Raw genomic sequence first — 27,284 nt, forward strand, 5'->3', positions numbered from 1 at the left:
ATATGAATGGCCGTACTACATTTAAATACTGTCGGTAAATAAAATACAATCGATAGGACATGCACGACCTGACACAGTTCTTGACACAGCTACAGTAAGCAAAGACGGGAAGTTCCTTACGCTTCAAAATATGGATCCACCGTTGTATTGAAAACACCATTTAAAGTATTCCAAATGTATATGACGGCATTTATGAACAAGATACCGCATGTAAATACAGCGAATGGACAGCTGGGATTATTGCGTGTACAGATCTAGCTTCTATTGTGTCTGATGTATTGTTATTTATGTATTCCAGTTCAATCATCTCAAATTCTGTCTAATTATGCTGTAATGATATTTCTATTTGAAGTTAAATACCTTTAGCGCATCTATTTTGCACGAATAGAGATGATATTTCTTAGCGATCAGTGTTCTTACCGTGCGATCTCTTTAACTTGAATATCACCAAAACTATTATCAGAGCTAAAATTGCCGATCCCTCCAGTGCACATGCCAGAATGAATTTTGTATCGCAGCCTTTTGAATCAACAGCTGGAAAACAAACATCTGTGAAGCATCTAAAACCAAATCCAGGCATAAAAATCAACAGTGTCAAATATTTTATAAGCTGCTTTCAAATCTCACTGCACAATATCGGAAAATATATCATAAAACAGGAAATGCAAATTCCCACCTTTGTTATATCACAATGAGATACAGAGTTTAAGATTTGCTTTTTCCCAACATTTACAAATGTTCAAAAGTTTGCGAGCTTACAAATACTGCACGGATTTAATTTCTTAATTCGTCCTGCATGATTTAAACAGACGAAAACTAAAACGTTCGATTTTTTATCACCTTTCATGTTGAGTATTCACTGTTAATTACTAAGCTTCAAAATTAATCATTCTTCCGTGTTTAGTGGCTGTTCAATTACTCTTCTTAGGAACTTCACTTTGACCCAACCATTATGACTTATAAGCGCTCCATCTTATATTCAGCGCAAAATATTCTGAACATGCAGAAATCCAGAGTAACAAAGAAAATCCCGGAAGAACTCAGCCGATCAGGCAGATCCAAATTGTCGACGTTTACGGCTGAGATCCAAAAATCATGACTTCAACAAGATACTATCTTACCTTGCTCCTGTTTGTAGCTGAAAATGGCAGGCACCATCAAGGAGACATGCGACACTAGACAGGTGTAAATATCTTTTCCCCAAGTAGACTGCGTGACTTCCAATAAACTAAAAGCTTCGTACAAGCCATCGACGCTTCGGTTTGTCCTATTTTCTATTCCTGTGTGAATTTGCTTGTTATTTCTTTGCCAAACGATTTCAATTTTCTCCGGGTAGAAAGCAGCCGTTTTACAAAGGAGTTTTCGAGGAGACGAAAACCCTCCAATAGGAACAATTTCCAATGGAGTTGGAGAAGCTTGAGTAAAAACAAAGTTACATTGGGTATTTTCGATAAATTTCATTTCAGGTAGATTCCTTCATTTCCCCACCAACTAGCATGATAATTTTACTATCACATGAGTTACCCGCCAGTACTTAATAAATTCTTTCAAGTTCATATTCTTTTTATTGTTGCTAAACAATACACACACACTCCCCAAAGCGAAACATTGCTCTTCTCGTGCCAAGTTCCAAAACAGGTTATATATACTCAGACCACACCACCTGTCGTTATCATCCAGTACTGACAGTCACAAAATAAGCAAATTAAAATACAGTCAGTTGGGGAGAAGGATGAAAGGAAGAGTTCGGAGAATACACCTGGACGACGAAGCTAATAGGCTCGAAGTGCAGAAAGCATTCTCTTTTGAATGGTATTTGAGCTTTATTGCACAGCTGGGATTGCTGCGTGTGTTAGCTTTGGAAAACTGCCTATTTTCATTTCGGATCAACACTGAGCTGCAAAACCTAAAATATCACAGATTTCTATAGTACGACTGCACACAGAGTTGAATATTCTGGCAGTTGAACTGCTTAGGGAGTTCAGCTTTCTAGTCATTAACACTCAGTAATAGAGATTTTTCCGGAATGTGAACCATTGCTGGAACAGTTCCCCCGTATTGACTGATGTGAATCATCTTCTCGATAAACAGCCAGAACCGCAAATGCAAATTGATACTGAGCGCATTGATTCTATCGTCCTGTTCTTTTTAAAGTCTGAGGTTCTGTAGCAAAACTGTCGACAGTGATTTGGCACTGCTATAGGATCGCATGGGGTCAAACATGAACTGAACAACCTCAGTTTCACCATGCATAAAGTTTACTAAAACGTGAGCCCAATCTTAAGGTTCTATAAACGTCGACGGCTTCAGCTACAGCTATGGTCGGTGTCTAACAGGGGAGATTCAACAGTTAGATAGCTTTATACGTTCATCACTGCAGTTAAAATTTCGCTCTGCCTACAATAGCCATCCGGAGCTCACGGGTGCCTGACTCCACTCCCCACGCCTATACCGACGTCAATGTTCTTGGCCTTCTGAAATTCTAGGTGAAGGACAATTCTAAGGTGAAAAAGAAATCGAAGGAATTCTGCAGTTACATTAAGCATAAAGGGATAAAGACAAACACAATTGATCCATTTGAAGATCAGCGCGTTCAGCAATGCATGGAGTCGAAAGAGTTGTCGGGGGGGGGGATCTGATACATTTCCATTTGTATTTATTCGGGAGACGTACACAGCGACTATACAACTAAAGCAAACCAGAAGCAATGTCATGGCCCATATACGGATTACAGCCTTGAGGCAAAGTAGGGTGCAGAAGTGTTCAGAACATCGCAAGGTGACCCATCGAACCTCGTTGGAAGCTAAAGCAGAATGTGAAAGGGCCCTGCCCCGATAGAGGTCCTTACTCGTCGGTGAGGTGCCAGAGTACTGGTGTATAACTAATGTTTTAAGACCATATGACTATTGGATATAAGAGCCGAATTAGGTCATCTGGCCCATCAAGAATTCTCTGCCATTTCATTTTATCTATTATTTTCCTTTTAGCCCGAACCTCCTGACTTTTCCCGTTAGCTGTTCATGCCCTAAGCAATCAACAATGTATGACATCTGCTTTAAATATCTATAAAATCTTGGTCTCCATAGCTGTCTGTGGCAAAAAAAAAAATCCCCTTCATCTCATTTTCAAAATGATGCTCCTCTCTTCTGAGTCTGCGTCCTCTGGTCTTATATTCACCCACAGTAGGAGAAATCATCTCCACATCCACAATATCAAATACCTTCACTTTTCAATAGATTTCAATGCGGTCACCCCTTTTTTTTTTCCTGAATTCCAGTAAATATAGGCCAAGAGCCACAAAACGCTCTCATATAACTATTTAAATCTGAAATAATTGTTCTGAATCTCCTTTCAAACCTCTCCAGTTTCAGAACATATTTTCCAGTATAAGGGGTCTAAAACTGCTCACAATGTGTCGTGACGGCTCTCCAGTGCTTTATAACATCTCAACATTACATCCTGGCTATTATGTACTAGTTCTCTTGAAATAAATGTTGTTATTGCATTTGCCTTCCTGACTACAGACTCAAACTGCAAATTAACCTGCATGGAATACTGCACACGGACTCCTAAGTCCCTTTGCACATCCGTGATTTTGTAATTTATATCCGTTTACAAAATAGTCAAGACTTTCATATCCTCTACCAAAGGGCATGACCACACACTTCTCGACACTGTTTTCCTTCGCTCACTTCTTTGCCTATTCTCCTAATCTGACTAATTTCTTCTGTCGCCTCTATAATTCCTAAAAAACTACCTGCCCGACCACCTATTTGCATATCGTCTGCACACTTTGTAACAAAGTCATCTATTCCATCATCCATATCATTGACATATAACCTTAAAGGAACTGATCACACCACAGACCCCTGTGGAACAACATTAGTCACGGGCAGCCAAACAGAAAGTGTTCCCTTTATTCCCATTATTTGTCTCTTACCAACCAGCCACTGCTTTATCCACCTTAGAATCCTTCCTGCAATACTTCCTGTGCTAGTAGAGTGTTAAACAACCTTGTGCATGACACCTTGTCAAAGGCCTTCTAACATCCAAGTGTACAACATTCGATTCTACCTATCTTTATCTTTCCTGCTTTTCATCCCTTCTAATAATTCAATCAGATTTGTTTGGCGAGATTGTCGCTTCAGAAAATCAAGCTGAATATGGACTGTTTTATTATCTGCCTCCAAGTACCCTAAGACCTGATTCTGAATAACGGACTCCAACATCTGGTCAAACAGTGAGGGAGAGTGACTGGCCTATAGTTTCACTTTTCTCCCTGTCTGCCTTATTGAAGGGTGGAGTGACATTTGCAATTCTCCAGTCTATCAGAAGCATTCTAGAATCTAGTTATTCTCGAAGATCTTTGCAATCTCATCAATCCTCCACAATCTCATCAGCAACTTTTATCAGAATCCTGGGACGTACATCATCCGGTCTAGTTGAATTACCTACCTTCAGTCCTTTCAGATTCCCATGAACTTGCTCTGCAATTATGTTTCCAGTTTTCCCGTTGTTCAAGATATACTCTCGGAATAAGCCGGGATAATATAGTCTACACGAGTGAATATGCAGATGCTGGAAATAAATAAAAGCACAAAATACTGGCAGAACTCAGCAGGCCCGACATCATCTATGGGTGGTGGTATTGACGACTTTTCTCGCCGAAACTCCTGATGAAGTGTTTCGGCCCAAGACGTCGTCACTACCTCCTCCCATACATGCTGTCTGGCCTGCTGAGTTCTGCCAGCATTTTGTGTTTTTATAATATAGTCCAGCTGGTATTACGGAAAAGTGGGTAATTTATCGGAAGATGTTCTTAAGAAGGGGATATATAAATACTTAGATAGATGTGGCATTATTGGCAATTGACAACACTGTTTTGTGCAAGGTAGGATGTGTCTGACCAATCTTAATGAGCTTATCGAGCGGGTTACCATTGATCTTGATGAAGGATAACTGTGGATATGGTCAACATAGATTTTAGCAAGGTCTTTGTAAAAGTTCTGCATTGGCGTGGTGGGCTGTCAGGTACCTTCGCTTGGCATTCAGGATGAAGAAGTACTTTGTATCTAAAGTTTGCTTCGCCGGAGAAGCCAGAGTATGGTAGGAGATCGTTGTACTTTGGTCAACAGCCTTTGACTAGTGCTGTGTCACATGGGTATCAAAGCTCGAAACGGGTTATGGACCAGGTTGGCTGAAAATGGCAGATATAATTTACTGAAGGTAATTGCAAGCTCTATCAAAATTCACCTTGATCTTGTGAGGTCTTTATTTCTCCCCATTTTGTATGGTGAAAGAAATATATATATTGCTAATCTTGCATGATAAAAGTTTGAATTAAAATTTGCAGTGCATGGGACAAATTGTTAGTGATGTTGGAGTTAACTCGTTTGGAGCTGGGTATTATTCCTCTCTACTTTTGATGCGGATCTGCAGCATTGCGCTGCTGCATACAGACTTTCTGATAGAGATTATTTAATTTTTCATATTTTGCTTCTCTATGACGACGAATCGAGTTATCCAACTCCATCCGTTCACATCAGTATGAATATTATTTTGACATCTTGCTTGCAAAACAATCCTAACCTTGCTTGAAATAAGTAATTCTTTGCATTCAATGCACCTTAGAGATAATAATAAGGTAAAGTCCAAAGGTATCACAAACATTGGACATCATGTTTAACTGGGAGACAGCTGATGAACAGGGCTGGATGAGCAGCAGTGGGAAAAAGTTTGGGGAAGTACGATACGATAAATAGAATTAACACTATTATGCGCCTTAAAGGTGCTACGTAAAATTTGATTAATTCTTCTGTTCTTTATAATTCTGAACATAGAACATCTGGACTGGGTGTATTAAAACCGGGGAAACAAACGTACTCTTGCCGTTTGTTTTATCAAGTAGAAACACTTTATTCTCCTCACTAAGTCTTATGTGAAATGCACAGAGCTGAAAATCTCCAAACAGCACACTCACCGAACACAGATAGCCTGGTACCATTTCCACTCCCGTGAGATTTTTTTTGATAATTTGCTACACAGTAATACATTCCGGAGTCGGCGATTGCGACATTCCAGAGCACAAGTGCTCCCCTTCCCTTATCTAGAGTAAATTGTCTTCTGCTGTCCCTTTCTAAAAATGACTTCTCTCCTTTTCTCCACCAAGAAACGTCAACAGTATCTTCTGATAGTGGGAATTGGCAGAACATGGTAACATTCGCACCTAGTGGGGTGTCCAGCTCCGGAGGTAACTGAAATACTTTGCTCGCAGTTACTTTGACGGCTGCTGGAAACATAAGCAAGAGTATTAATAACTGCCAGAAAAGGAAATTTAAAAAAAAAAAAAACGAAAGACGTAAGTCACTGGACATCTAAGACGTGTAAGCAAATAAGCTGCTGACGCCCAGGGTTAAATAATCTGAAATACAATATTCAGTTCGGAAGCGGCAGGAATAAATCAGCATACTTAGCCAAGAAATAGCCAGAAGTGCCACGTACGAAACCATGAATTTCTCCGACATCTTGCAAAATCCTAATCTACCAACTCCTGCAATACAAGTGGTATTTTAAAGAACTTGGCAGAGGAAACGGTCTTCGTGAGTAAATATCTTAATCATGTAAACATGACGTAGGATGACGCCACCGCAAGGCAGAATAATGTTGTTCAGATTTAAAATCTGCCTGGGCTGGAATGTAAATAAGAACTCTTACAGTTCTAACTTTCTTCATGACCTACCTAGTACTTTCGTGATAATAATGGAAATCTTGTCCTCTTGCTGAATTCAGGAATTATCCAGATATTTATTGAGATACAGATTCAAATCTGTGCTCTATGCATTTTGATGGTAAAGTTGGAAATCGGCTTAGGAGTTGAAAGATGCCTAATAGGCGGACAAAATAAGAACAACATTTTTTCCTTTCAATTTACATTTGCAGTTTTGCCCCATTTCAGTCCTATAACTTCAGTGTAATAACACCTTGCTGGTTTCTCTAGTAAAGCAGTTTGCGCTATTACGGCCAAACAGTTTCAAGCCGCGACTGGTAGGGACGGAGTTTCATAAATGAAAAGTTCGTTTCTCTTGATAATTGTCTCTAAGGTATGGTTATAACAGTTCGATTAATGAACTACTGCTTAATGTCTGAATTACAAACCAAAAAGGAAATGACGAACGAGACTGATATGAACCGTAAGTACATTCCCTCTGAAGTCATCATTCACATGTCTTCAGTACAATGTATGATTTCGGATTCTGAGAATTGATGCCTATTTCTTCAGCAATTTTCATGTAATTTAAATGGTGAAGTTACATGAAACAAAAGGATATAATGTGAAAACTTCACGAATTAATTCCATAGACAGATTTCAGGCTATTTTTTTTTCAAAGTCGGCACCATTATACTCAGGCAACACACACAAAATGCTGGTGGAACACAGCAGGCCAGGCAGCATCTACAGGAAGATGTACAGTCGATGTTTCGGGCCAAGTTCGTCAGGACTAACTGAAAGAAGAGATATTAAAAGATTCGGAAGTTGGAGAGGGAGGAGGAGCTCCGAAAAGATAGGTGTAGACAGGAGTCGGCGGGTCTAAGCTAAGAGCTGGAAAGTTGATTGGCAAAAGGGATACACAGCTGGAGAGGGAGAGGATCACGCTCCTGACGACGTTTTGCTTGAATTTCCAGCATCTGCAGATTTCCTCGTGTTTCCACCCATAATACTCAGTTTCCGTACTCGCTGCTGTGACCAGCTCTCACAAAGAAATCAGCGAAAAGCTGCAGCATATGCTCTCTGTGATAGAAATAGATTCAGTCTATAGACGTTGATCACATGAGCAGCGAGCTTAGAGTTGAAACAGCAAGTTATTCCGTTTAATGATGACAGAGGTTCAAGAGGTACTGCGATAAAATTTATAAAGAGCGCATCGAGGAAGCCTCATATGATTGATTGCAGTTCGGAGGCTCCATTTTAAATCCAATAAGCACGAGCAGTTGCTTTGCGGGCTGCTCTTTCAAATATTACTTACATTTCCACAAAGTAAATGACAGACAATGGGATAACCAGTCGTGCAAAAAAATCTTTAATCTGATACAGAAAAAAAAGATTAGCACGCACCCATGTGTCTCACCTGGCAGGGCATAAATTGTTGTCCATTTATAAAACGACAACACTCAATATTCAAACCAATTTTGGTTGGCGATAAAACAATACTGAGCTTCCATGTGCTACCTACGAACGAAGTTAAGATTCTGCTTACCATGTCAAACGCCTGATTACTTTGAGCAGATATGTTTCCGAATTTCCACGGAGCGATTGATAAGTTATGCTGTTTTGATCGGAGCTTTGTCACCATTATTAAATTGTATCTCCTGTCCTCTCAGACCTGAAATTATGTAGCTGCTTGGGACCTAAAGCTGTTCATATGTAACACATGTTTTGTCTTTTGGATCCACCGGATGTAATTGAGGTCTATTTGTTGAGGAGTTTAGCCGGGAGAGGATATGGAAATTATTTTATTGTGGAACGGGAGCCTATTCTAATGAGAGACGTCTTAGTTTTACGTTACAGGCAATTTGTGATGCCGAATATAAATATCTGTCTGCAACAGAAAAAACTATTTCCAGAAGGTTAGTTTTCTGTCGAGATTTCTGCCTGGATCTTCAGATAGTCGTTTTTCTCAACACATAAGTCCTAAAGATGAGAGTGCTGTGATTAGTTCCCCATGAACCACACACTGTGCTCCATTAGTCCATACTTCATGGTGTGTAAAAATGGACCAGTAATCTGGACTGATTACTAAGCATTTAAAACAGGTTGGCTGATAAAAAATAATCTAGTTTGAGCACAGTTGGGATTGTCGTGGTAGCATTTAGGTAACAATTGAATAAGCCTACCGATACATTTTAAGTTTTAAATGCTGTAGAGATAAATTCTACATCTCCGTATTTTCAACAGCATACCTTTGTTCAGCGTTAACTGGGGCAGAAAAGCACCATAAAGTATAAGACACTTTAGAAACAAAGAAAACTTACAGCACAATGCACGCCCTTCTGCCCACAAAACTGTGCCGAACATGTCCTTACCTTAGAAATTACCTAGGGTTACCCAATTACCTAGGGAAACCTTACTTTCCCGCGGGATCAATAAAGTATTTCTATCTGTCTGTCTGACTGTCCATATCACTATATTTTTCTAAGCACCATGCACCTATCTACGAGTGTCTTAAAAAAACCATATTGTATCTGTCTCCACCACCGTCGGCGGCAGCCAATTCGAAGCTCTCACCACTCTCTGTGTAAAAATACTTAGCTCTGATATCTCCACTGTAGCTACTTCCAAATACCGTAAAACCGTGCCCTCTCGTGCGAGCCATGTCCGCCTTGGCAGAGAGCCTTCCTTTCTTTTTTAAGCATTTAATTTATTGTTTAATTATTTCAAATGCTTGAATACATGACAATGTCAGAAAAAGGTCAAAATGTTTTTAACTGTCAAGCAGAGCTCTGGTTAAGCCATACGATTCACTGTAATTCTAGATTTCTAATTTATGAGAGATAATCCTTTATAATATCGCGCCTTTAAATGCTTCTGCCTTCATTACAAATATATTCCGGAATGTTTTCAGCAAAGTTTTTTTAGGATAAACGTTTCAACTGAATGCTCGTTATTCTTTAATAGATAATAAGCAATGAATTGGAATTAGTTGACTGCAAAATTCAACCTACTGTTTGCAACTACTGAGTGGAAGACAGAGGAAAAACTGAGCAAGCCACATTGCGTCTGCCGAGAGAACTACTGTGAACACTTCAAGTTGATAAACTTACACTAGGTCATGAAGAGAAATTATTTGTTTTTCCTCCCTTCAAAGAAGGGTCCAGATGTTTTCTGCTTAATTTCGGATTGCAAAAATCTGCAATGCTGATTTTGAATTATTTACCCTGCTTTCTAATTAATGATCTAACGATATTAGCCGAATGCAAAGCGGCAGGACTTGAAAGCATTAGATAAAAAGGCAACGCTCGACATTTCAACTTCATGTAATGTTGTCTACCTGTTCCTTGTTCCCTTAACACTATTTTTAACATAACAATGGACAAGTACAGCACAGAAATGTGACTTTCGGCCAAGTTGTCTGTCGCGAACACGATGCCAAATTAAAGTGAATATCTACTAGTTGCGCCCGCTCATTTAATTAATCAGAAAAGAGAACATTTTCCCCTTGACATCGGTTTAGAATGTCTTTTAATCGGCAAAGTAACTGGTTTCCATTCAGTGCTCTCAAAGAACGACTCACACATAAATATCAGCTATTTAGCTGTTTTTAGAAATTATTTCGTATATTTATTTCCAGAATGAACATGGCACAGAAACAGGAAATACAGACTTTGCAGCATAACTTTAAAAGCATACAGTTGACAGAAGCAAGATATCCTATTGTTAAGCGTAATTGTGATAACGCGAGCTGTCTGCTACATACAGGTTTCGGAGAGATGAAGTCTTTGTCCACAGATTTTCCATGATGTCAACAGCAGTCTCGCGAGAGCAATTCTATTCTCAGGTACCGTACTCGTTCCGATAAATACATAGTACATATTCTTTCTTGGTAAACTGACAGGTGCATTAAAATTCTATTCCTAACATCTTTTTTTATAGAAAACTTGAAGAAGTTCAGATGCAAATATTTGTATTAGTGAATTATAGACGGGAAGTGAATATATGTATATATATATTTTTTTTTCTGTCTTGAGAGGATATGAAACTGCATCGGACGTGAGCAAGAGCAGCGGGCCTTTCAAATGGGCAGATAATGTAGGAAATGAAAACACAAGAATGTACTCACTTCTTTCGATGTTAATTTAATTGCTTGGATTCATAATTTATGAATGTGGGTTTAGAAGTCCAGAAATACAATTCTGAGAAAAGAAGGAAAATTGAAGTATTAATTCTCTTGATCTGCCTGTACACGCTTACATGATTTGCTAGATATTCGGGGCATTCCATATTTAATAGTACAGCAAGGTAGACAATTAGTCTTTTTTGTTATCTATTCTATTAGGATACTTAGTATTCCTTCAATATGGAATTTTATTGCGTATCTTATTCTACCATAATCCATAAGCGTCCTGATCCCCCACAGGTGTAAATGATCCGCTAGATGAGTATGCCATTTGGAACAACTTTCAACTACTGAGGCAGCTGACGTGAAAGGAGGGTTGTTGAGTTCAAGCTAGGTACAGATTCTGGAAGTTGATAAGCAGAACGGCAAAGGCTAGATTTTTGGTATCTAACAAATAAAGGAGAGAGAAAATGGGGACCATTAGAGGAGATGTGAAGGGCAGATGGAGTAGAGCAAGATACGGGAAGGGGAAGGCGTTGAGTGAAATGTACTTCTCGGGCACGGATGGAACCACTGGGTAGCAAAGTTTTTCGAATGTGTTGCTTCTTGAGGTGTGGATGAGATAAGCTGCTAGATCCTGAATAGAAGGGTCATTTCACATTACTTGTATAAGGTAAAAAATAGGAGAAACGGGGCAAAAACACTTTAATTGTTTTTGTTTTAAAATCATTTTAATTGTATAATGGTAATGACACCTGGCAATAATGCAACTAAGCTAAAATATTTTGTGAAGATTTCCTTTTGTATTCAATGCCTGAGGCTTCTTCCATAAGTGTCCAACAATAATCTACCAGCATTGATGGATTCCAGCTGCTTTGATACTGTTTTTTCATATCCGCAATCTCCTTGTGAATCCATTCATCATGCTCGTTACGAGCGGCACCAAAATCTGCATAGAAGAAGTCTAAATGGGAATGCAGAGAATGATGTTTTCCTGACGTTCTGTACTTTATGGTTTTGTATCCTTGAAGTATGTTGTCAAGCAGCTGCAGGTAGTTTGATGCTCTGTAACTGCTAATAAAATGTTCAATGACGTCCTTGAATGTCTTCCACGGGATTTTCTCCGGGCCCACTCAACGTACTTCGAATGGACTGACATTGATGACTTCTTTGATATGCAGACCAACAGAAAATGTCTTCCTTAACTTTGGAATAAGTTATTCTGGGAAACATCTCACTCGAATATCGAAAACACCCACGGAAATTCTTGTACCTGGAGACAGCAGATTTCATCCTTGTAGTTTTGAACCCAGTAATTCTGCTTTTGCCTTTGAGAAACCCAAGTGTCTGACCAAGTCATTTAACTCAGATTGAGTATCACAAGAGGCTCTTTCGACATACAGAGGTCAATATCTGTATCGGTATCAGTGTCGTTTTTCCATTCCTGCCTCTTACACATTATCATCTTCCTCTGCCTTCTCTAGACTCTGTGGCTCTGGTAGCCTCAGTACTGCAAGAGTATAATCATGTGGTACATGTCTCGATGCTGAAAGGAGATTGCAGTGTTCTATCGACTTCCTGTTTATAACCGAGAAACCAGACACACTGGTCAGATGGAATTAATTCTCACCATATCATCTGCACCACGAAAGCTGCTGTCTTCCGACTACATTTGAGCCAAACTCTCAGATCGATAACGCCTGCTGAGCAACAAATATTGAGTTTGTCGCCAATCTTACACTGAAATTAGAATTCATCGGCTTACTTAATAAGAAGACTCACACTCCGAGGTTGAGATTTAAGCTTATACTCGCCACAAGTATAACAGAAAGCATCCAAGTTAATGCAACATTGGCGATACCTCTTACGTTCACAAATAATGCTAAAAATAAAACAACTTGATTATAATGAATGCACACAATATCCTCTGCCCGACGAGCATGCGCATGAACATGATCACTGACCGATGTACACCTAAGCGCAACGCCTAGAAAGGTTTTGCATGATTCTTTAATAATCTTTCTAAAACCCGTCCTGCCTAATGTCCCGACAAGAAAAAAACTTTTCGGCCTGCATCGTGGGCAACCATTTAAATGACTTGAATTATGAATTGAAATTTCAAAAATAGGCGATTTTTTTAATAAAATGGTACGTGATAAGGAAACTTCACGGTGACTTTCATGATCAGTAGCGCATATTCCATAAGACAAACTGAGAAGTATTCAAGATGCTAAATCTTTGTTGTCCAGTGAATTCGGAGGGGAAGTGGCGAACAGATGAGACACAGTATACTAGGGTTTACCTACACCGGCGAACTTGGTATCGATGATCTTGTGTTGTGGATTATGAAAGCTGAATATGAAGCCACAGACATGCCACAGTACGTTAACCTTTGTTGCTCAGGACTTGGTACATGTCGATAAATCCGTGCTGCAGCAAGGCAAAATGACTCGGTTTTAGATACGATTGCGAACCATTTGATCTTTTTCAATGGTATGTTTTTCTTAGAGAAAGTACAGTGTAACTCTCTAAATTGGGTCAAGCAGCATTTATGTAGAGAAGTGAACAGTCGAAGGTTCGTGTCCAGACTCTTCATCAGAACTGGAAGGAAGCAAAGAAGGAGGAGAGATAACCAGCATTTAAAGCTCAAGAAAAAAATGGAGTAAGAGTGGAAAACTAATAGGTGGATCCAGGTGAGGAAGTGATTAGCATCACTCTCCTAAATTATTATGATCTTAACTATGCATACTCACGAACTAAATTCATCAGACTGGATTTTTCACTCACGATCGTGGCTGATCCAATTAAAAAAAACTCAGATTCTGCTTTTCTTTTCGTCTGCAACTAACATCGCTATAAATCAACTTTACTTTGTCGCTATTCGGGTGGTTTCTAAAATTCTCCAGTAAACTACTGATATGATTTACGCCATGTAATCAAAATGCTAGAACAGTAAAGAAAGTCATACTTGAAATCTCGTTCTGGCAGCGTGCGAGATGCGTTCAACTTAAGAATTAACGAACCGTATGAATAATGCTGCCCACAACTGAGGTACAGAACTGACGAACACTGGAATAGATCCAGCAGATCATCGCTGCCATCCATGATTTAAAATGAGAAAGCTATATTCCCGCTAATTCTCGTTTTGCCTAACCGAGAATTTCATCTGCTTGAGTGGTAACAGTTTTTTTTAATTATTGGCCTACTAAGTCGGCTAGTGCTTAAACAGGACTTTGACGAAATATAGGAAGCAAACAGAGCGATGGCTTCTGGATCCACGGGATCAGCCGAACTAGTGATTCGGAAAAGGTAAAAGGTGGAGGGATCTATTTCACGATAAACGGTGCTTCTCTGATGTGGCAGTTTACTCGTGATCTTGTTTGTCGAAACTTGAACAGCTAACGATCAAACGCCGGCCGTTTTATTTACCAGGAGAGGTCCCTTCATGATCTTGACCGCAGATTACATACAACCATCGTCCGACTGAGATACTGCATGATGCCATCTCCAAATAGGTAACAGTCGATCTCGACGCCTTTCAAATCATAGTCGGGGAATTCAATAAGGCTTGTTTGAAGAAATGTCCGCCCAATTACCTTCAGCATATGACCTGCAGCACCAGAACACGAGACACACTAGATCACTGCTACTGTATAAAAAGATAAGAAATGCCTACACTTCCAAGCCCAAAAGCCACATTTGACCACTTGGCTGTACTGCATACCTGCATAGCGGCAAAAGTAAAGGAGCAAGGTCCAGAGATGAGAACAACAAAAAGGTGGTCGCGGGAGGCAGAGGAAAGGCCATGGGATTGCTTCGTGTCGGTGGACTGGGCTGTTTTCTAGGTCTCGTCTACGAAACGGAAGTGCATCACGGTAAGTGCAATCCAACCAGAAAATCTGCAGCCATACACACAATATGCTGGAGTTGCTCAGCAGGCCTGGCACCGTTATGTAACAGAATATTCAGTTGATGTCTTGGGCCGGGATCCTTCATCAGAAATGGAAAGAAAGGGGAGGAAGTCAGAATAAGAGAGAGGGGAGAAACCATGTTTCAGACTCTTCGTAACTACGTCCGTGACTCTGCACACGCTCTGGATCTCCTCAATGAATTTAAGTACCCTGGCCCAGATCGCTTCATTTTCACTATGCATGTCCAGCCTCTGCACACTTCTATTAACCCCCAGGATGGTCTTAACGTCTCCTTGGACAGCAGACCCAACTAGTTGCACTGTCATCTGTCTGGCAGATCTGAACTCATCTTCAACAGTTTCTCTTTGGGATCCGCTGGCTTCCTTCAAAACCAAGGTGCAGTTATGGGCAATCGCATGAGTCCTAGCAATCCCTGATCTTTCGCAGGCCATGTGGAACAGACAATGTCCCAATATTACACCAGCATGGCTGTCGAACTCCTTCAACATTGCATTGACGACTGCATTGGTGCTGCTACCTGCACCCATACAAACCTCGTCAATTTTATCAACGTTGCCTCCAACGTCTATCCTGGCCTCAAATTGTTCAATTTCTGAAATATTTCTCCCTTTTCTCGATATCTGTCTCAATTGCTGAATACAGTCTAACTACGGATATATATTATAAACACATTGACTAACACAGCTAACTGGACTACACCTCTTCCCACACTGTCACTTTTGAAAATGCATCTGCACTCATGATGAGACTTTCCATTCCAGTACTATTGAGATGTACTCCTTCACGGAAAGGAAATTTCTTTCTTCTACCATCAACACTGCCCTCACCACAATCTCTTCCATTTCGCAGCATCGTTCCACTGTCACACAGGGATAGGATTCCTCTTGCTCTCAGGTACCACCTCACTGTCTCCGCATCCAGCATATCATTCTATGTAACTGCCACCATTTCCTACATGATCCTACCACCATGCATAACTTTCTCTACCCCCCCCCCACTATCCCCTCTCCACAGAGCGTCCCTATGCAAATCCTTTGTCCACTCGCCCCACCCAACAGACCACTCTCTGGGCACTTAGTCTTTCAAGCAGAACAAGTGCCATACTTGCCCATACACTTCCTCCCTTACGACCACTCAGGGCCCCAAACAGTGAGACGACACTGCAACAGCGATTCAATTGGGGTTACCTATTGTAGCCGCAGTTCCCGACGTGGTATCCTGTTTTTCGGTGAGACCCGACGTAGACTGGGAGTACGCTTCATCGAGCACCTTCTTTCTGTCTGCCAGCAAAAGTAGGATTTCTTTGTGGCCACTCATTTCAATTCTACTTCCCATTCCAATTCCGGCATATCAGACCATGGCCTCGTCTACGGCCACGATCAGGGCACTCTCGGGATGGAACCACAACACCTTATATTTTACACAACCTGATGTGATCAGCTTCTCGTGTTTCCTCCCCTTTCTTCACCCACATCACATCCCATTCTAGTTTCTGTCTCTCACTTTTCCTGTCCATCCCCTCCCTCTGGTGATGCTCCTCCTTCCCTTTCTTCCGTCCTCTCCTATTAGGTGCCTCCTTCTCCAACTCTTCAGTTATTTCAACAATCAACATCCCAGCTCTTCACTTCTCCCCCTCCCTGTCTCCGGCTTCCACCTATTACATTGAACGTCGACTATTTACTTTTTTTCATCGATGCTGCCTGCCCTGCTGAGTTCCTCCAGCATTTTGTGGGTGTTGCTTTGAAATCCAGCAACAAAGGTAACAATACTGCTTCACGATCAGAAGAGCTAAATGTCTTCTATGCTTGCCGTGATAGCAAAAACATGAAGGAACCATCACCAACTCCCACTAGACCCCGAGGATTCTGTGATTTCGATCTCTAAGTCGAATTGACAGCTCCCTTTAGGACAGTAAACATCACGGAAATTATCCGGCCCAGATGGGATACTTGCTGAGGACTAAAGAACTGTGCTGATCGATCTAAGGTTCTCTTTGGCTTCAAGAAGTCTGCGATTATACTGCTGCTTAAGAAGAACGTAGTAACCTGCTAACTTCCTGGAGCATTTCGATCCAGAGTGAGAAAGTGTTTTGTGAGGTTCGTCATGTAACATATACACTGCTGCCAAATACTCGACAGAGATCCGTCTACTTTGCCTAACGTTATGACAGATTTACAGCAGGTGCTAATTCATTGGCTCTTCAATTACAATGGAATATCTGGATCCATCAGGATGTTCTTTATCGACACATCTTGGAATGCAATACTATCATCTCCTCAAAACTAATCAATAAACATTAAGAGATTAGGTTCAATGACCGATTAAGCAATTTATTACGCCACGATTACCTCAGTTGAAGACCCCGGTCATTACAGACTGGCAGCAACATCTCCTCCACAAGTTCCATCAGCACAGCTGCTCCACAAGGCTGTATAATCATCATCCTGCTCTGATCGATATACACTTATAACTGTGTGGCTAAGCACAGCTCAAAAGCATATTTAAGATTACTGAGGACACAAGTGTCGTGGGCCGAATCAACGGTGGATACCAATTCGTATGTAGCAGGTAGATTGAAAATCTGACAGCATGGTGCCAGACAGAACAATGAAAAAAAAAAACAAAAACAACAAAAAAAACTCATATTCAATGTCAGCAAAAGGATCGAGCTGATTATTCACTTCAGAAGGATGAAAGCGGAGTCCATGAGCCAGTCCCCATCAGGGGATCAGAGCTAGTGAGGGTTAGCCACCTTAAAGTACTCGGAGTTATCAGTTCCGAGGACCTTTCCTGGTTTCCATGGCAGCGCATTTGCCTCCTTCGGAGTTTGGGAAGAACTGGCGTAACATCTACAGCTTTGCCTAACTGTTGTAGATGTCCAGTGGAGTTTAGATTAAAACCCCTAAGCCCTAGAACGGAAATACCTTCAAAATATGAGGATACCGCTCAGCCCAACACAGATAAAGTTCTCCTCACCATTGAACACATTCACGTGCAGAGATATGGCATGCAGCAGTATTTATCATCACCGACACCCACAAACAAGGCCATGCTTTTTTCTCAATACAGTTCTCAGAAAAAAGGATAGACCAGACTCTAGACTTATACCACCGAGATCCGGAAAAGATATCCCTCCTCAACAAACAGGCTCCTAATTCAGAGGGATTAACTGCGCCTATTTTCACATGTCCTAGCACTGAACTGTTCCAACAACCTTTTTACTCACTTTCAAGGACTTTTCGTTTCATGTTCTCCATTGTTACAGCTTAAATATTAATAATATTAATATCAAATTTTATTATATATTTTTTCTCAGCTAATGCTGAGGTATGGCCCTAGACAAACACACTGAGTTCTCAATTGTTAAGAATGTTCGGACTATTCCAGTGGTGTTTAGTATTGTGCTTTGTGAAGATCTACATAAATTTTGCTGTAAACATCGAATTGTTTGATGATCCTGTGCTGTGACGGTGGGATGATACGAGTTGTAGATATTAATATTTGGACAGTACATCCGGTTCATAGTCCACAGTCTTTCAATTTCCTTTATGAATCCAGCATATTTCTGGTGTTTTTTTTTCACTTATTGACTTCAATATATATTGTGTGTGTGCTGGCAATGGCTATATCTATCAAAGAAGATGTCCTTGTTTATTCATCCTGAAATCTATCCGCACAGTTATTATGTATTGTCCTATCTCTAATACATTTGTCTCTGCCACTCTGCGCACTATTTTATGATGTTACACAGTGTGAAGGTCTTGTCAGCACAGCCTCTGTTTCTCCTGAAGCCTCCTTGTTCTTTCCTCAAGCACGCATCTCCAGCATTTCAATCCGTTGGACAATTACTAAATGTACACAACAGTCAGATAAATCTTCGAAGGATATATGTTCTGTCATAATAGATAGGTCGTAATATTATTTGTGTGATTCTGACTCTAAAACAGGGCCAAGCTTCTATTTATAGGAAGGAATGATTTATTTTATCAGTCTATATTTTATAGTAAGATTATAGTGAACAGTGTTTTCCATTTCATTGTCCAGGTGCAAGTAATCGGATTGAGTTAAACTGTTGCAGGATCTCGTAATATGGTCGATTGTTTCTGTTACTTTTTCTGTTGAAATGTTCTACAATTACTATCTTGAATTTGTTGATTCTTACTAATTTGCTAGTTGCTGCTGTGTTAACCACCTGGTCCTGCATGTTATATGAATACGAATGGTGAAGACAGCACGGCTCTGACACATGGATGTTCGGATGACTGGATCGAAGAAGGCTACTGCAAACCTGCATCAATAAAGTTACAAAAGGTCTAGATTCGATCTCTGGAAAGCAGGAGTAAGCAAACTGTGCAAATACAAATATAGATAAGCAGCAATATATAACGAGTATGAATTAACAATGTAGCAGAGTCTTCAAATGAGTGTAGCTATCCACTTTGTTGAAGAGCCTGAATGTTGAGCAGTTGTAACTGTTCTTGAACCTGGTGCTATGAGTCCGGAGACACTTGTTCATTCATCCTAATAGCAGCAGCGAGAAAAGAGCATGCCGTGTGTGGTGAGAATCTTTGATGATTGCTGTAGCTTTACTACGGCAGCGTTTCATGTAGATGTGCTCAATGGTCGGTAGGGTTTTACCTTGATGTACTGGAACTAATCCACTACTTTTGTAGTATTTTCCACTCAAAGCCATTGGTGTTCCCTTACCAGGCTGGAATGAACATTGAGTGAAAGGCTGCTGTTATGACGTCACTCAACCAAGTTTTCAATATCTTTCCTGTATGCTGCTTCATTATCCCTTTTTATAGGGCCGACTGAAATTGGTGTATTCTGCTAACTTATATATGGTTTTGGAGTTGCACAGAGCTACACAGATGTAGATGTATAGCGAATGAGGAAGGGGGCTACATACGCATCGCTGCGTTTTTCCTGTGCTGATGGAGATTGTGGAGGAGATGTTTTTGCAATCTGATTGAACCATAATGCTGGCGTCTACAATAAGGAAATCCAGGATCTAATTCCACAAGGACGTTTTGATTGCCAGTTTGTAGAGTTCGCTATTTGGCTTTGCGGGGTTAAATGCAATGCTGTAATAGAAATACCCAGAAAATAAATATGGACAGAGATAAGTCTGCGGATGAATGGACACGAGCCATTAGGTCTGGTGGACCGAGTGCAGTATCAGCGTGCTAATTCACAGTATTGCTCTCTTATCGCTGCTGCCATTAGGAAGTAAGCACAGCAGCCTCAGGTCCCAGACCACCAGGTTTAGGAACAGTAATTACCTTCAACAGTCTGGTTTCTGAATCATTGTGGATAATTTCACTCTTCTTGATACTGAACTGAATCAATAAACGATGGAATTGCTTTCAGTTACCTTACAACTCATGTTCTTAGTATTTCCTTACCTAAATATTTACGATTATTGCAATTTCCAGTATTTGCACAGTTTGTCTTACTTTGGACATTGGTTGTTCGTCGGTCTTTGCGGCTTTTCATTGAATACATTGCATTTCTTTGTTGCACTACGAGTGCCCTCAAGAAAATGAGACTAGGGTAATAAATGGTGACAAATACGTAGTTTGATGTTAAGCTTATTCTGAATGCTGAACTTCAATTTGAGGAATAGTGCAAATACATTGGAAACAATTCTGCATGATGGTATAAAAGAATGATCCGTATATGGGCGTGTAGTCAGTTAAGGTATGTTGGCCTGCCTGCATTTGCATCCGCTGAAGTTTAGAAACGGATGTGGATATCGATTGATATGTATTTCATATTGAGGGCTCTAAAAGAAGTAGTTATGAAAGGCTTATATGCTCATGTGAAGAAAAGTGAATTACTCTCAGTGTTTGGTGTCTTTGAATGTCACTTCCTGAAACAAAACATTGAAACATATGTTCTTGTGTGATTTTAATGTTGACTTTAAAATATGCTCCAGAAGCAGGAAGTCGAAAGTTACTGTGATGGGCGGGGTCGGAATTTGATGTTACCGTCAGATCAGTCACAATTTTATTGAATGGCGAAATATGTCAAGTTTCCAATTGCCCTACTTCTGCTATGTTGTTTTCTCAGTAGTCTGCAGACTTTTAAAACTCCAGATATGTCTTTGAAACACCATCCTATTATAAGGTAAACTCCCTTCTCTTTTGAGACACCTCCAACAACCCACTGAAGCAAGGCACATAAAGCAGAGCCGAATTTTGCCTCAATGGCAACACTGCATGGTATTCTATTGCTGACATTTTTCGGAAAATTAGATATATACTCATTGGCCATTTTATTTGGTGCATCTGGGTACATGCTGGATAATGCAAATATCTAGTGAGACATATAGACATAAAAGCATACAGACATTGCCAAAAAGTATAGTTCTTGCTCGGACCAAACATCAGAAAGTGAAAGAAATGTGAGTCTTGAGCGTGGAATGATTGTTGGTGCCTGAATGGGTGATTTGATATCTCAGAAAATGTTGACTGGCTGGGAACTTCATGTATAACAGTCCTTCATTGGTCAACTGGCAACCATTTCAGCCCTGTGAAAAAGTTTCCCACTATCCACTACATCAATGCCTCACAGTATCTCGTACACCTCAGTCAGGTCACCTCTCATCCTCTTTCGCTCCAAGGTGAAAAACAGAGTTCACTGAACTAATTCTCATAAGCTATGCTGACCAAACCATGAAACATACTTGTAAATCTCCTCTTCACACTTTCTATTGCTTCCACATCTTTCCTGTAGTGAGGCGACCAGAGATGAGCACACTACACCATGTGGGGTCTGACCAGGGTCCTATATTGCTGCAAAATTACCTCTCGGCTCCTAAATTCTATTCCACGATTGATGAAGGCCATACGCCTTCTTAACTACAGAGTCAATCTTGCAGCTTCTTTGAGCGTTCTACAGACACGAACCCCAAGAACCCTCTGATTCTCCACACTGCCAAGAGTCTTACCATTAAAAGTATATTCTGCCATCATATTTGACCTACCAAAATGAACCATTTCACACTTATTTTGGTTGAACACCATCTTCCACTTCTCGGCCCAGCTTTGCATCCTATCAATGCCCCGCTGTAACATCTGACAGCTCTCCACACTACCCACAGCACCTCCAATAGCTGTTTCATCAGGAAACTTACTAAGCTATCCTTCCACTTCCACTTACTCATCCAGGTCATTTATAAATATCATGAAGATTAAGGGTCCCAGAACAGATCCCTGAGGCACACCACTGGTCACCGAACCCTAGGCAGAATAGGACCGGTCTACAACCACTCTTTGCCTTCTGTGAGACATCCAGTTCTGGATCCACAAAGCAAAGTTCCCTTGGATCCCATGCCTCCTTCCTTTCTCAATAAGCCTTACATGGGGTACCTTATCAAATGCCTTGCTGAAATACTTACACAATGCGTCTAATGCCCTTCCTTCATCAATGTGTTTAGTCACATCCTCGAAATGTTTGAAGTCTCGTAATGCACGACCTGCCCTTGGCAAGCCATTCTGACTACTGCTAATCATTTTATACCTCTCCAAATGTTCATAAATCCTGTCTCTCAGGATCCTCTCCATCAACTTACGCAATAAAGTTATTGACCGCTTCCTGTTCCTAACCTCCACCCACAGAGTCTCCGCAGACAATCTCTCCATGGCGTCCAATTTTTCTGGAGCTTGACACTGACTCTGATCAAAAGTGCGACACCGCAACTATTTTACCTTCGTCCCTGTCCTTTATGAAATATCTATAATCAGGCACTTGAAGTAACCTGTCCGGACTCTGGGACGCCCAAGTCTCTGTTATGGCCACCACATCATATCTCCAAGTACTGATCCACATTCTAAGCTTATCTGCTTTATTCACACACTCTTTTCATTAAAATAGACACATCTCAAGCCATCGGTCTGAGCCCGTCCCTTCTCTATCACCTGATTATCCTCCCTCTTGCACTCTCGACAAGCTTTCTCTATTTGTGAGCTAACAGCCTCTTCCCTAGTCTCTTCAGTTCGGTCCCCACTTTTGTTCACACTTTCCACACTAAAAGCAATTGATTATTCGTTGTCCGGAGACACTTGCACCTAACGGTCAGCTCAAGGAAGGAGTTAAGGACACTTCGAAATTCACCATTGTCTCTCCTGAACTGAACTACGTTTAAATGAAACTAACAATCTTTTGACCTATATTTAGTCTTTGCTGAAATTTGCTTGAATTTTCAGCTTTTCGTCTTCTCTAAAACATGTACATCTGCGTGCCTTGCAAGTTCCTGTTTCTGACTAAATGCAGATGCAATTTTGATACTGAGAAGATGCAGAGAGGCCGAGCCGAACGTGTTAATCTCGTAGCTTGTGATCTATGAAAGTAAATCATATTGTTCATTATCCTGCGGCTGCAGAGGCACCCGAGTCTGAAATAAAGTGGTAACATGTTTATCTGTATCTGTCTGATTATCAGCGGTAGGCTGTAACCGCAAAGTAAACTTTATTTTTCTGATTTTCCATTCAGGCTGAAATCTAGCGCTATGGTCCATCTCTCGTTCACAAATCAATACGATACTAATGTTGCAAATGAGCATTTTAATTATCACCGACGGTCGAAGTGACCTGCTGCTTCTGTGAGTTGTACATTCAGGCTTTTTGAATAATTGTAAAAAAAAAATGGGAAATAAAGTTCGATCAAAAAGCTGCTACCTCATACCGAGAAGATTGAAAGGTGGACCTTTTTACCTGGGTCTGAGTGTCTTCCTGCTTTGCATTACCTTCGGTAATTATGGCATTAACCTGAAGGTGAGGTCCTCGTGCAACTTTCAATGCATTATCTGGCTATAAAAAATTGTGAAGTTATTATGGAGTTCAGAACATTTAGATTTTCCCGGTTACTTTCCTTTTCAATTTAAAACTTAGTTTCAGTGAAATCATCAACCGTTGTCTAACACAGACCCTGAACGTAAATAAAAGGTAATGTTGGCTGTGCAAAAGGGCAAAATGGGTGATCGGGTGAAACCTGTTGATATTTCCAGACATGTAGATATGGAAGCTTTGTAATTAGTGATTTTTTAAAAAAAATATCATAGGATTTACATTGTCGTACCAGGTTAAAAAGTTTGTTTTCACATTCTACAGTATTTTAAATGACATATTCCTAGCAATATACGAATATCTGAAAAAAACTCCAACATTAAGATTCTCGCTCCAAATTGTTACACGGTCACTTCAGGCTGCGGAGCTATTTGTATTCCCGCCAAATGTGGGAAGCAGATTCCGTTGGAAAGTTAAAATGTTCATTGAAAATATTTTGCAAATACATATGTAATGCATCCATTATGGCTTCTTTCTGTTTAGCAAAGTCGTAAGATTCTATAGAATTAACATGTTATCAGCTTCGCTTCCTGCAGTATTCTGCTCCTAATTCAATAATTTTAGAAACTGAAGACATCGTTTCGTCTCACCAAAATGGATTGATTCTCACTTCCTATCAAAGAATTATACTTACACTTAAAGGAAAGAGGTGGTGGAGGGGTGGGGAGGGGGGCGTTATCCATGAGCCTCCGATGAATACTGTATCATGATGCAAACCGATTTTGTTACCCAAAGTAAGATCGCCTGAAGATACTTTCTGAACGTGTGTAGCAGTTCCCGTTATTCTAATATTGTGTTTTGTGTACTACATTCACCTTCATCTTTTGTGAATCTTATCCCCTTCACCTAAAGTGTGTTTTTTTCCAGTCTGAGTTACATTGTACTTTCAGCTACTTCAGAAGTACTGGTTGCAAAATCAACCTCAAGCTACTTACTTACTATTTGTTCTGCACTCGATTCTGAAGATAACCATACGACTCAGTACCATGGTTCTACCTCTAGCATAGTATCACTGAAGGGATTTCTTCATACATGAGTAGGTATTGTGTGAATGGTCATATCGGGTAACTTGATGACAGCTAGAATCAATTCGGAATTGATTTACTGTGTTTCTGTTCGTCATAATGAAGCAATAATACCTACCGAGCATTTAGTCGGAGGAAAGTATTTCCTTCTTATTGACGTGACTCCATAATAACGATGATTTAAAATGTTATTTTGTTAATTTCAATTCTGATTCACAATATTATGAAAACCATCAATTTATTCCTACAATGTGTACACAATATGTGGAACAAAACACGTTTACATCTTTGCTGTTTATATTTGATTAGGTGCCAGATAATCCGATGAAGGGTGAAGCTTTGAAATAGAAATATCGTATCATTTAAATCATAGTTAATTCTGTGATTTATTTTGGATGACTCAACACAAAGGTACGTATGGCTGCGAATCAAGAAATACATTAAAATATAACCAACTTATACTTGAACGTTTCTGTGCAATTCCATTATTCAACTTGTATGCTTCACAGTAATGTTTGAAGTAAAGCCCAAAACGACTCACTCATATTGTTTAATCGCTAAATGAACATCATGTTGATATTTCAAGACAACTTAAACAGTGCAATATTTTCTTCAACCTAAATTTTCTCTATTGTCTCCATCTACATTTTTGCATTATGCTAATCTAACTTTTCCTTTTCTTTCTCACTGTTTTTCAGCTATTTGTCAAATAATTTCTGTTCTACTTGCTTCTCTTCTGTTCACTTTGAACTCTGGTGAACCTCCGGAATATTGTGAGGATCCAAGGTGATATATCCTGTTGTCAATTTATTCTCCCTCATATCTCCAAAGAAGCAATGCATCTGAATAAAAAATATGGGTAATTGATACAGCATGGATTATCTTCAAACCTTCGTATCAAAGACCTGGAAATCATTTTTCTTCAGCAATAATTAAAAAATTATCCAGTTACCTCTTTTGATATTTGCGAAAAGTCGAAGAATTTGGAACGTCATTTCTATGAGAATGGTCAAAAATTGAAGGAAGATAGAAAATAAGTCACCACCCTCGTGTGTTTCTGTATTGCAACAGCGATTGATTTTATTTGGGAACCAAAGTATTTTGATTATTAACTCTGCTTTAAATGCTTGCATATAGGCCGATATGGCAATACGATATGAAGAATCTGCTGACCTTTGAAATGTTTGATAAAAATCCTTGGTTGTGAAATAATAAGCACAACATTTGAATTCCCGTGAACATCCCGATAATTTGACAACTACAGCTAATGGTGCTTGTCTGAACACAAAACATTAAGTAAGTGACAGGACAGTACATTCCAAGAACCACTCAATTAGCAATAAAATGAAGACAAGAGATTTCCGACGCTAGAACATGGAGCAACACTGTAAGAGTTGGCGGAACTCAACGCGTCAGGCAGAATCATGGGAAGGACACAAACAGTCGACGGCTGGGACCCAGGCTCTTCATCTGTACTTCATTGGCTAGCCAGGAAAGTAGCTAGTGAGGAATATTGAAATTAAACTTTCCAATTTTCATCACTGGTCTTCTCCTTTCCGTTCTTGAAACTATTGAAAGTTTGAATTAACATTTTAAAGATTTTATTTGTTATTATTTAAATCATTCATTTCTGCATACTATAATCTTTATAAATGTTTTAAACAGTTTACGAAGAAATGTTTTTTCAATTTTGTTAAGACCAAAAATTGCGGGTCAAATTACTTCTCCTTTTTATATGTGCGTGTCATTTGTGCACCCCAACCCCCTGGACACCATCTATAATGATAGACTCTTACAATGTACTTGGCCTCGTCCTGCAGAACTTCCCATGTATTTCCATGATCTAGAATACGGAGAGTTGCTGAGGATAATATTGTTCTGATATCTCCTCAAGGTTACTAATGGGTTCTGCTGGGTTATCACTCACTACATAATCAACACAAATCGAACAACAATCGAAGAAAAGTAAACGTAGAATGTTTTGGAAATACCTGATTACTTTGGAACCTTCTGTGAAGAGAAAAGTAGGTTGGGAGCTTTCATCACACAATAAATCCGAAAAAACTTGATTGTCTAGCCAGGAAAAATCTGGCATTTTCCACAATTGTTTCCTGAGTTGATGTGGACTCCACATTTGCAACTTCCAAGGCATTTGCTTCCATCCACACGCAACTCACGCACACCAGATACTACCCAGCTTATTTAATACATTGTTTTTTGCATTTGTCATTTATAAATATAATGAAACTTCATGATCCTGGAACATGTTCCAAATGCTCAGCAATAAGCCCATTAGTACAATATGAGTATTTATTTCCTGATTCGCATCTCTTGGGCCGTTACGCTCGAACCATTTCAAGATTCAACTGAAAAAATATATCTTCAATTCTCATTTTGTTAATCGACTCTGCTGTGGAACATTTCTCATACGCTTTGACAAAGAGGTATTAAATAATTGTACCATGATAAAATGCCACTGTCCATAATTCAAATATAGCCTTTGTGTTAACTGAGATTGCTGGGATTTCTTCCATATTTAAACTGAAATATTTCTGAACTTCTATCGACGTTCCAGATCTCTGCTCTTGTTACTACACAAATGACAACACTGTAAAAAAAAAAACACTAAATTCGCCTATCAGC

This window comes from Hypanus sabinus, chromosome 17 (genome assembly GCF_030144855.1).
Source record: "Hypanus sabinus isolate sHypSab1 chromosome 17, sHypSab1.hap1, whole genome shotgun sequence".
Taxonomy (NCBI): Eukaryota; Metazoa; Chordata; class Chondrichthyes; order Myliobatiformes; family Dasyatidae; genus Hypanus; species Hypanus sabinus.